Below are 11,257 nucleotides of genomic sequence, written 5' to 3' on the forward strand. Positions count from 1 at the left end.
AATGCAAGAAATTAAATAAATTTCAATCTAGCTCAATGAGCTAGCTAAGTGCCGAATTGAGCTCCCTTGAGCTAGCATAAGCTAAGTCAGCTTGTCGAAAAGTTCACATCGAGCTATTTGAGCTAGCCACTTGATGTTCAGCCATTCCTTCAATCCAAACTCGAGCAATATAGCTTGCCACAGCTTCTTGAAACCTCTTGGCATGGGCACGAGTAATTGGCCCTGATGGCAGCTCTATAGGTTCGACATCTAACATCATGGGCAAGATCACATCAATAGCACTCTAGACATAGATGTTGCAAGTTGTACAGAGAGGACATTCATTGCAGTTATTAACCCCAAGTTCTGTAGACATACATGAACTTAGATTTTTAGCTTAGGATCTAGCTATCAGAAGAGGCAGGTCACAGTAGTGAATATTTAAGCAATAGATTAGGCAATATTTTGCCATGACATTATCTTGATATGAACATTCTCCTGAATATCCAACCTTATTCATTCCACAATAGAAATATTCTTGATATTCTCTGGGAATTGCCACATCATTTTACTTGCCATATAAATTCTTTGTTTTTTATCATTTAATTTCAGTAATTCATTATTCTAGTTTCTTATTCACTCTGAGATTATTTCTTGATATTTTAGTATAATTAATAGTATTATAATAACATATTCAATTTCTTACCAAATTTTGATCCCTGTGGAGATAAGGCGAAGACGATAAGAGTTAAGACAAATGGAGAGAATTAGAAATGATCCAAATAGAGAGGATCAAGTACTCTAAAATGAAAGGAATGTTGATATTCCTCGAATTATAGATGACAGAGACAGACCCATTAGAGAACATGTAGTGCCTATTTTGGATGATCTAAATCTAGGAATTTTAGGCCACATATTGAAGCTCAACACTTTGAATTAAAAGTAGTAATGTTTCAAATGTTGCAGACAGTAGGGCAGTTTAGTGGCCTACCTACTAAAGATCCTAGATTGCATTTGAGACTTTTTCTTGAAGTCTGTGATTCATTCAGGCAGTAAGGTGTTCTTGATAATGCCCTTAGATTAAAATTGTTCCCTTATTCATTGCGAGATTGTGCCAGATAATGGTTGAATACGTTATAATCAGGTATGGTGGCATCTTGGAATGAACTGTGTCAAAGATTTTTGCTTAGGTAAAATTCTCCCAACATGAATGCCAAGCTGAAGAACGACATTACATTGTTCAGGCATTTTGAAGATGAGACATTATATGAAGCTTGGGAACGTTTCAAGGAGCTAATTAGAAAATGCTCGATGCATGGTTTTTAGCATTGGACACAGATAGGAATGTTCTAAAATGGATTAAATGCTTACAACCGAATGATGGTGGATGCATTTGCTAATGGAACATTTCTCGACAAATCCTACAATGAAGCATACGAAATTCTAGAAATAATAGCAAATAATCATTATCAATACCCTACTTCCAGAGTTGCTACTGGTAGAAGAGTTGCTAGAGCAATGGAACTTAATGTAATCACATCGTTAATAGCTCAGATATCATCCTTAAAAAATATGATCAAAACTCTAAAAAGACCCTCTGCAGTGCAGGAGATGAAGGTTGTAGAATTAGCATGTGAATACTGTGGAGAAGATCATGTTTTATATGAATGCCCACCCAATCCTGCCTCTGCATATTACATGGGGAATTTTAATTGTAGCAACAACAATCCTTACTCCAACACCTACAATCCAAGGTGGAAACAACATCCAAATTTCAGCTGGAGTAATCAGGGAATGTGAAATGCCAGTAATGTTAATCTACAGATTGTGGCTGGTGTACCACCTGGATACAGTAAACCAATGTCGCGGCAAAATGTGTAACAAAATTGGTCATCTTCAACATCAACTATGGAAGCTTTATTGAAGGAGTATATGGATAAGAATAATGTAAATATTCAATGCCACGCAACTTCCTTAAGAGCTCTGGAAAATCAAGTGGGACAAATTGCCATTGCATTAAGTTCCAGGCAACAAGGAGCATTGCCTAGTGATGCAGAAAGTTCTCGATCTCAAGGAAAGGAACAATGTAAGGCCATAACACTTCAGAATGACACTCAGCTACCAGGAGTCGTGACTAATGCCTTTATTGAAGAGGAAAGTTCAAAAGTTCTACAAAGCAAAACTTTCGAGATGCAAATTCATCTTGCAAAGCCAATACAAATTCCATGGCAAAGCAACCTCAACAAATGAAAGGAAGGCCACCGCCACTTTTTCCCCAGTGTTTCCAAAAGTCGAAACAAGATACTCAATTCAAGAAATTTTTGGAGGTCTTGAAGCAATTACACATCCACAATCTAGTTTCTATTGGCCCACCATGTTTAAAGATTCTCATGAGTTCTGTCAAATATGTGATCGCTGTCAAAGAACGGGTAACTTATAAAGGAGACACGAAATGACGCTGCAAAATAATTTAGAGGTGGAATTATTTATTGTTTGGGGAATTGACTTCATGGGTCCATTTCCACCATCCTAGAGAAAAATCTACATTCTTATCACTGTGGATTATGTCTCTAAATGTGTTGCAGTTGTAGCTTTACCTACAAATAATGCCAAATCAGTTCTGAGATTCCTGCATACAAATATTTTTACCAAGTTTGGTACCCCTCGTGCCTTAATTAGTGATGAAGGTTCACATTTTGACTATAGATTAGTTGCCAACGCTCTTAACAGATATGAGGTTAAACATAAAATTGCCACGGCATACCACCCACAAGCAAATGGACAAGCTAAAATTTCCAATAGATAAATCAAGCAAATTTTGGAGAAATTTGTCAATCCCATTCACAAGGATTAGTCAGTGAGGTTGGATTAAGACCTGTGGGCTTATTACACAGCTTTTAAGACACTGTTGGGAATGCCACCTTTCAAGCTTGTCTAGGGTAAAACATATCATTTGCCAGTTGAGCTAGAACACAAAGCATTTTGGGCAATCAAGTAAATAAACATGGACTGGGGTGCTACTACCAATCATCGCTTACTGAAGCTTAATGAGATGGTTGAATTTCGAGCTCAAGCCTATGAGAATGTGAGATTGTACAAAGAAAAGACAAAGCACTGGCATGACAAGGAAATTTTTCCCCAGCAATTTGTACCCGGACAACAAGTCCTGCTCTTCAATTCTAGGCTTAAACTATTTCTCGGCAAATTGAAGTCGAGATGCTTTGGACCATTCAAAGTCGGGAGCTGTCGACATTAAAAATGGAAAAACATGATCCACTTTCAAAGTCAATGGTCAACACCTGAAACATTATTTTGGAGCTCCTATAATGCGCGACAAAAATATTATTTCTCTTTGAAATACTTAATAATTGTTCTTTTACAAAATTTTTCTTTGTTTATTTTAGTTTTACTTGTTACCCTATAAGTTTATTTATTTGTTTATTTCCATTTGTTACAGATTCTTTTTACCAGAGTAAAAATAATTTGAAATCAATGCGTACTTCTTTTATGCAATTTTGTTTAATAATCTTACTATTACTTTTCTGATTCTTGCTCAATTTACTCCTGTGCTGTGTTAGGTAAATCTTTCTAACCACGTCACTGTTATTGATATGAGCTCGCCTACGACCAAAAAGGAGACCGACCAAGAAGCCATTAAGTTTCCTAGTGGTCCGATCACACGTGCTCTTTCCAAACAATTTAAAGATGCTATTTTAGCCTTGGAGGATCGAACATGGAGAGATAATAAAAAGGAGCTCAGGGATGACCCTATTACTTACAATTTTTGGGAGGCCGAATTTCATTTGGCTAATTAATTTGGCTGCTGGAATTTTGGGACATTTTAAATTCAAATATTACTACAGCTTATAAACTTGTCTTAGTTATTACACGTGTTTAATTTGCCTTGTCTTAGCTGAATTAATTAAGTCTTAGTTCAATTAAATTTATCTTAGATTATTACAAGTTTTAATTATGTCTGGTTATAGCCGAATTTAATTTGTCTTGCTAAGTTCTTATTTAATTTGTCTAAATGTTAATTAATGTGTTTATATTATGTTTTAAATTATTTCTAGCTAAAAATTAGTTTAATTTAATTTGGTTCTTGTGTTAAATAGGTACAGCCGAATTTTTTTAGAACCATTAACAAGGTTCATGCATGAAGGTTCAATGTATTGGAAGATGCATGTGCAGCTGGTACAATGCATGAAGGTTGATTATTTTTGGCTTCCCAAGGCCACCGTTCGGCCAAGAGACAACAGCCATTCAGCTCTCCAAGCTTGGTCAATCCTCTTCCCAAAACAGCATAATTCGTTTCACACCAGCCGTCACACCATGCCCATTTAGTTCAGCCATGTTCACACTATGGGACTCTTCAAAACCGACCATTCACACTCCAAATGGCTGTTCAAGTTCTCCTTTAATACTGATAATTTTTCAGCAAGAGTTGCCTAATGAATGAGCCATTTAAGCTCATTAGCCGAATTTAGCTGCTGCCATGAACTTCCAAATTCATTTGCTTAACTTAGAAGCTGCCCCTTAGTCTCCATTCAGCCGAATCTTTGCTGCAACAATTTAATGAATTAAGCTGGAATTTAGTTCAAGTTTGCTTAGACATTAAGCCATGAATCTGTCCATTCGGCTAACTAGCCATTAGGCTATATATAGTTGTTCATTTTGTTTATGTAAGAACTTTTGGCCAATTCTTAAATGAATGTATATTTATTTGGTGAGTTAATTCACTCTCCTAATTCTTCAAAGCTCAAATTGACTTATCTTCACTAGTGCCGTCAATCTGACTTTTTTCAAACTTATCACCAATAGGTGTGGCGTTCAAAACAATACCGAAGGCCCCTATTTTGCTAAATAGAGGGTCTCGATTTTTAAACAAGTTACCTTTCTCCTTCCTTGAAAATGACTTAAGCCCAGATCCTTAATCTCTATTAAGGGTTCATTCTTGTTTTCAAATAAACATCCATCCTTTCTTTACCATCATCCCAATTTGATACTAAAATTCATAAACCTACCGTAACACCGTTGTCTTACCAAATTTAACTCTTGAAACCTTTGTCTTAAAACTCCTAAATCGATACTTCGTAATTTCGATCAGGCATCAATACGACTCGTCAACAACTCTGAAATGAGCTCATATCAATTATATTTTCTCTCACTATCTGAACTTATATAATTAATTTTTCCTTCAAAGTTATGCCTAGTTCTTACCTTTGTCACTTTCCTCTGTTAGTTCTTCACCTTCATCACTGTAAGCTTCTTAATAATTTTCTCATAGTTCACATTCCATTCTCATAATGGTTTCGTAATACACCATCTTCCTCTACATCTTTACTTATGAAAACCTTTTTCAAAAAAACGACTAAAGAAAAATATTTGAAAAACATAGTCCAAAGACCATTTTGTTTTGAAAAAGGCTTCCTTTTTCAAGACTCAACTTTCTTGGGTTATGATACCTTTAATTCTTAAATAGTTGAAAGCCATTGCTGGAAACTATTTTGCTCACACTCAGGTGATGTTTTTCCAAAAGTTGTAAGAGAATTTTATGCACATCTAACATCTCCTAACAATGCTTTCATCTATGTCAGAGCTATTTTTGTTTAGTTTAATGAAGATTCTATTAATGCCCATTACAATTTTCCTGAGGGTCCTGATGAAAATTTTGAGTTTATGTCAAAGATTACAGTAGAAGGGTTACAATAGGTTCTTCCAGATCTTTGTATTGAGGGAACTAAATGGACTATATCTTGTCATAATTATCACATTGTTGATAGAGTTACCCTAAAGACTCATTTTAGAGTATGGTATCACTTTCTGAAATCCCGACCGAATCCCTCTACTCACAATTCTACTATTTCCAATAAGAGGATGTTATTACTACATTCGATTATGTTTGGTAGAAGAATCAATGTTGGAAGAATAATTTTTGAGGAAGTACATCATTGCGCGCAAAAGAATGCTGATAGTTTAAATTTCCTGTCTCTTCTTACGGCCCTTTGTCAGTGCGCCAACGTCCCTGTCCATAACAATGAGGAGACCATAAGCAACAAAAGTGTCATAACGAAATCAATTGTGCTGCATTTCTTGGGCAAGGATATGCCACGGCCATCTGGGCCAACATCTACATCATTACCCCCACTTAAAGCCCCACACATTTTTCCTGATATGTTGGAACAAGTAATAAATGCTCTCAAGCAACTCCAACATCAGTTAGGTTTGGTGGAAAAAAAGAAAAACTGAATCTCCACAAATTTTCCCATAACGAAAGCCAAAACGACTTTATATTGACAATATGTGAAGAAACGCGATGCTGCACTCAAGAAAGCTCTCCTGAACAACTTCACCAAGGTATTTCCTATATTTCCTGAAGAACTTTTATCTGATGATGAATAACCTGTCACTACACAAAAGCATAACAAAGAGCCCGCGAGAGATGAAGAATCGATAGAGTTTGTACACCTTGAGTCTGACAAGGAGGACGATGATCAATAACACACTTTTACACTAACCAACATTGCCAAAGCACCACAATCCAAGGCACCAATGGCTGCCCAGGAACGTGCAGTTCAACAATTGATTGATGAACTCACAAAGCCAGATACCGACGATAATATGGAAAAAGTGCCCTTTAACCAGCTTAAGAGAAAAATATTCAAGAAGGTTGCTGGTAAAACCGTTCAAGTTTATAGTGATGACCAGGACAAGCCGCAATGTTATAAGAGAGCTACAAGGAAATCCACACAACCTAAGTGAAGTAATTTCCTTCCCCTCCAAGCTTTGATTTTTATATTTTCATGATCATTTATTTTTATTTTTATCGATTTCATTTTAATTTTGATTTAATTTTGTCATGTTCATGCATTGAGGGCAATGCATCCCTTAGGTTTGGGGGTGTGTTATGCATATAGACTGCATTGTTAAATGTGCATATAGTCTTTTTACCATAACGTTCAATTGCCATTCAATTGCTTACTTATGTGAGTATATGGTTATCAATGATGTTCAATGAGGATAATAACTCTTCTTTGTAAACTTAGAAATCATTGTGATGGTTGTTTGATCATGTTTAGCATAGCTTAGTTGTTGAAATTATGTTCTAAAAGTAGAATAATTGAAATATAAATGCAATTAGGCTATAGTAGCATTCTTTGAATAAATTTAGGACTTTTTGACTTAATTTTAGTAGAGTAATAGGGTATAATTTTTGTCATGGCAAAATAATATGAATACTCCAATGTTTGAACCTATTGAATAGGTCAGTAATATTTTGTTTGCTCCATTATATTTTGGACCAGAAAAAAGAGTTCAGGCCTGAGTATTGTAAAAAAAAAGTGTACATATTTTAGGGACACTTCACTAAATCTTGAGGCTAAATTGCTAAGAAGGTAGTTGTTTGCTACATCCATCTTTTTAGTTAAAAGCTTTTGTTTCATGAGTGATTTATATTCAAATTGTGACATGATATAATACATGGCAGTCTAGTGTATGCTCCAATGAGGTTGTCAAGTATAAAATCATATGACAATATGAATTCCCTAGAAAAATTTTGTGTTGGAAATTGAATAAAATTCTAAAAAAATAAAAAAAATAATAATTCAGTTTAGAAGAGAGATAACCTAGGTATATTTAGAAGAAATTTGCTATAGTTTTAATTGCTGAAATATTTAGAAATATTTACTTTTAGAAACCATTTTCTCCACTTCATTTGCTAAATAAGGTTACAAGAATTGCAAGCAATTTTTCTTTGTTTCAGTAGAAGATTGCTGAGAATAGAGGCACACAGTATGCTCATTATGATTTGGCAGTATAATTGGTGACTGATTGTCTTGGCAATTTCATGCATTCATGCATATTCATAAATTATTTGCTTGAGGAAAAGCAATAATTCAGGTTTAGGGGTGTGATAGTTATATTTTAGGCATCTAGATGGAATTAATTGTTTTAAATTAAGTAAATATATCTACATTTCTAGGATAATTTTAGAACATTACATAAAAAAGCTTGGACTGCGCTATATTGCCATTATTCGTTACTTTTATCACTTGGGGAGGAAAAGTGTGGTTCTGTGTGAACACAGGTGCAGGTAGAAGAAAAGGATTAAGAGGATGCAGAAAGAAAATAAGGGAAGTGAAACATTTCTATGGAAATTGGTAAGATTGATTGCCAACAAAATTGCCATGGCAAATTTGGGAAGATGACTTAGCACTCTATCCACGTCACTCTTAGCCAGCTGGACGTGTACCAGAAAAACCAACCTAAAAAGATGTATGCAAAATTTCTTTTGAGGTGGGATGGATCTACCCAATAAAAGAAGGAGAGAGAAGAGGAGGAGAGGAGAATTAGCGTGAGTAAGGCACTGGTGACAACAATTCTCTCTCCCTACGTAAGAAGAACTCCATTGGAGAATTCCAAAGAAAGAAAGGGTAACAGCTTAGAAGAGAGCAAAATATAGACGTGAGGAAGGGGAAGAGAAATCATTCCTAGATTCAAGTATAGAGAGAACTCTAGACAGAATATTCATAGCACTATAGACATAGATCTGTGTTGTTAGGTGTTTTTAATTCTGAAAACGTTAAGAATACTGGATCTTGAATCGTTTGATGCAAGCGAATACTCGACAGAATATTCATAGCACTCTAGACATAGATGTTACAACTTGTCAGAGAAGATGTTCATTGCAGTTATCAATCCTAAGTCCTGTAGACATACATGAACTTAGATTTTTAGCTTAAGATCTTGCTATCGAAAGAGGGAGGTCATAGTAGCGAATCTCTGGGCAGTAGATTAGAATATATTTTGCCATGGCATTATCTTGATATGAACATTTCTCCTGAATAATTCTAGCCATATTCATTCCATAATAGAAATACTTTTGATAGTCTTTGTGAATTGCCACATCATTTTATTTGCTAGATTAATTCTTTGTTCTTTATCATTTAATTTTAGTAATTCATTATTCTAGTTTCTTATTCACTCTAAGATTATTTTATGATATTTTAGTATAATTAACAATATTATAATAACATACTCAATTTCTTACCAAATTCTGATCCCTATGGAGACGATACTTACTTCTCACTTTATTACTTGAATGACATGTACACTTGCACAATTGCACTAGTTATTTTACACTCAAGATATTTCCACCAATAATGAGCCTTACCATCATGTAAGGACACAACACAACCCCACTTTTCCTCGTCAGAACAGGACATCTGTTCAAGGATCCTTTCAACTCCTTCCAACCAATACTTAGCTACGATCGAATCAGTACCCTTCACTCCAGAACCATGGGCTACGGTCGGATCCGTGCATTTTAGCCCATGATTCACAGGTGCAAGAGTAGGTTTAGCACCTACGATATGTTGAAACAGTCTAATTATCGCTTCCATTAAAGGGCCTACACCCTCATCTGATATATTCACTATATACGGTGGTACAGGAGGTGTAGAAGATGTACCGTCTTCTTGAGCACTAGCTCTAACATTAACACATCTAGGAGGCATATCAAATCGAATTGAATCTAATACATACATACATACATACATACATACATACATACATACATACATACAAACAAACAAACAAACAAACAAACAAACAAATACAAACAGTGTGAGTAGCGAGGAGATGATCCAAGTCTCTTCCTGCAAGAAAAATTTAGGATTAAGGCAATGTGTTCCCGTTCCTACCCCACATGCAATTTAATGAGAACATTTCAAATAATTACATGTAATTCAAATAGAGTTATATCAATAATTCCAAGAAAATAATGAAATTTAAACTTATGAGTTTCAAAACTCCAAACACACAACAATCAAATTGGACTAAGAGTTGTGAACCTAGAGCTCAAATACCACCAAATGTAACCCCCATACCGAACCTGGACGTTAAGCCGAATATAGAGATGCCACACCATCGTCTTACATTGATTTCATTATAATTATCAGAATTGAAATAGATGCAGTTTCGTTTTACTTTAACTACTTTAGCATTTATAAGAATATCAAGTCATACAAACGTAGTTTAGCGTTTAATCATACTACATTCGACAAACAAACCTAAAATGTACATATCTCAAACATTGGGATCACTTGTAAAATTTCCCAAAAATGTTACGTAGGTATCGATACCACCTCTATGGTATCGATATTTCCTTTAAGTGGTATCGATACCATCGGGAAAATTGATACCAAACTAGCATTTTGTTTCTTGCCAAATTTCAAAACATCAGAAAATATTGGTACCTTTAGCAAGGTGTCGATAGTTACACCCCATGTATGGATATGCAAGCCAAGGTATCGATACCAAATTGGTATTTAGATTCCCTGTACCTTCAAAAATACAGAGGTATCATTTTAAAAGCCCTAATATTGATACCTCTACTTCAGGTTACAAAAATTTAGCACATAAGAGCATTTAAATCAATCAAACTTAATCCCTAAACATCACGCTTTATTAACCTACTCATGTAGGCATCATAATGACTAAAATAATAGTCCAAATACCATATCCAAGTCCACATGCTTCCAAACATACATAATATGCAACTAATCCCAGATAAGTCTTAACAATCCGATATAAATGTCTACCACATTGGCCTATCACTTTGCCTTTATTCCAAAACATAAATAAAAATATAACACGTACTAATAGAAGCTAAATAATCAGCTTGGATCACTTACTTAAAGGCCACACCGCTCACACCGACACTACTTATCTGCAATGGTTAAAAAGGAGTAGGTAAACTTAACAAGCTTAGTGAATGCTCAGAATAACCACTATGTAAACTAGTCATTATGCACCAACAAGGTAGGCATGCAACATAATCGTAATATCTTTTACTTTTATGTCATATTTTACGCTCATGAATATTTACAAATTAATCACATCAATACTTAAGCATATATTTCAACATATATCAATAAAATTTAATCACATTCAATCACATTTTATGATAATTTGGTTTTTGAGATTTTGAAACATAAAGTGGACTCTATCACCACACATTGGATATGCGAATCTCCATCACACCATAGTGACTCAAGCAGTCGAGCATGTACCATAAGTGAAGCATATAGCTAACACTCTCCAACACACCACATATACATATCACAATGAATGGAGCTTAGCTCACATTCCCTTATCTCTTTAAAACTACCCCTGAGCCTCAACGCCCTACATATATCACAACACAAAGGTGAGTACTCACAATCCTATGGCATGCCGACTATATCCAATGGTATCATAAGGTCACAAGGCCAAAATA

General features: G+C 35.1%; 1 non-coding gene across 1 annotated transcript; it reads right to left on the reverse strand.

The window, feature by feature from the left end:
* Positions 1 to 1,194: 1,194 nt before the first annotated feature.
* On the reverse strand, positions 1,195 to 1,301 carry LOC128036356 (small nucleolar RNA R71). Its single transcript, XR_008193153.1, has one exon. It is a non-coding gene; the product is annotated as a small nucleolar RNA R71 (small nucleolar RNA).
* Positions 1,302 to 11,257: the final 9,956 nt, after the last annotated feature.

The sequence above is a fragment of the Gossypium raimondii genome, chromosome 13 (assembly GCF_025698545.1).
Source record: "Gossypium raimondii isolate GPD5lz chromosome 13, ASM2569854v1, whole genome shotgun sequence".
In the NCBI taxonomy this organism is placed as follows: domain Eukaryota; kingdom Viridiplantae; phylum Streptophyta; class Magnoliopsida; order Malvales; family Malvaceae; genus Gossypium; species Gossypium raimondii.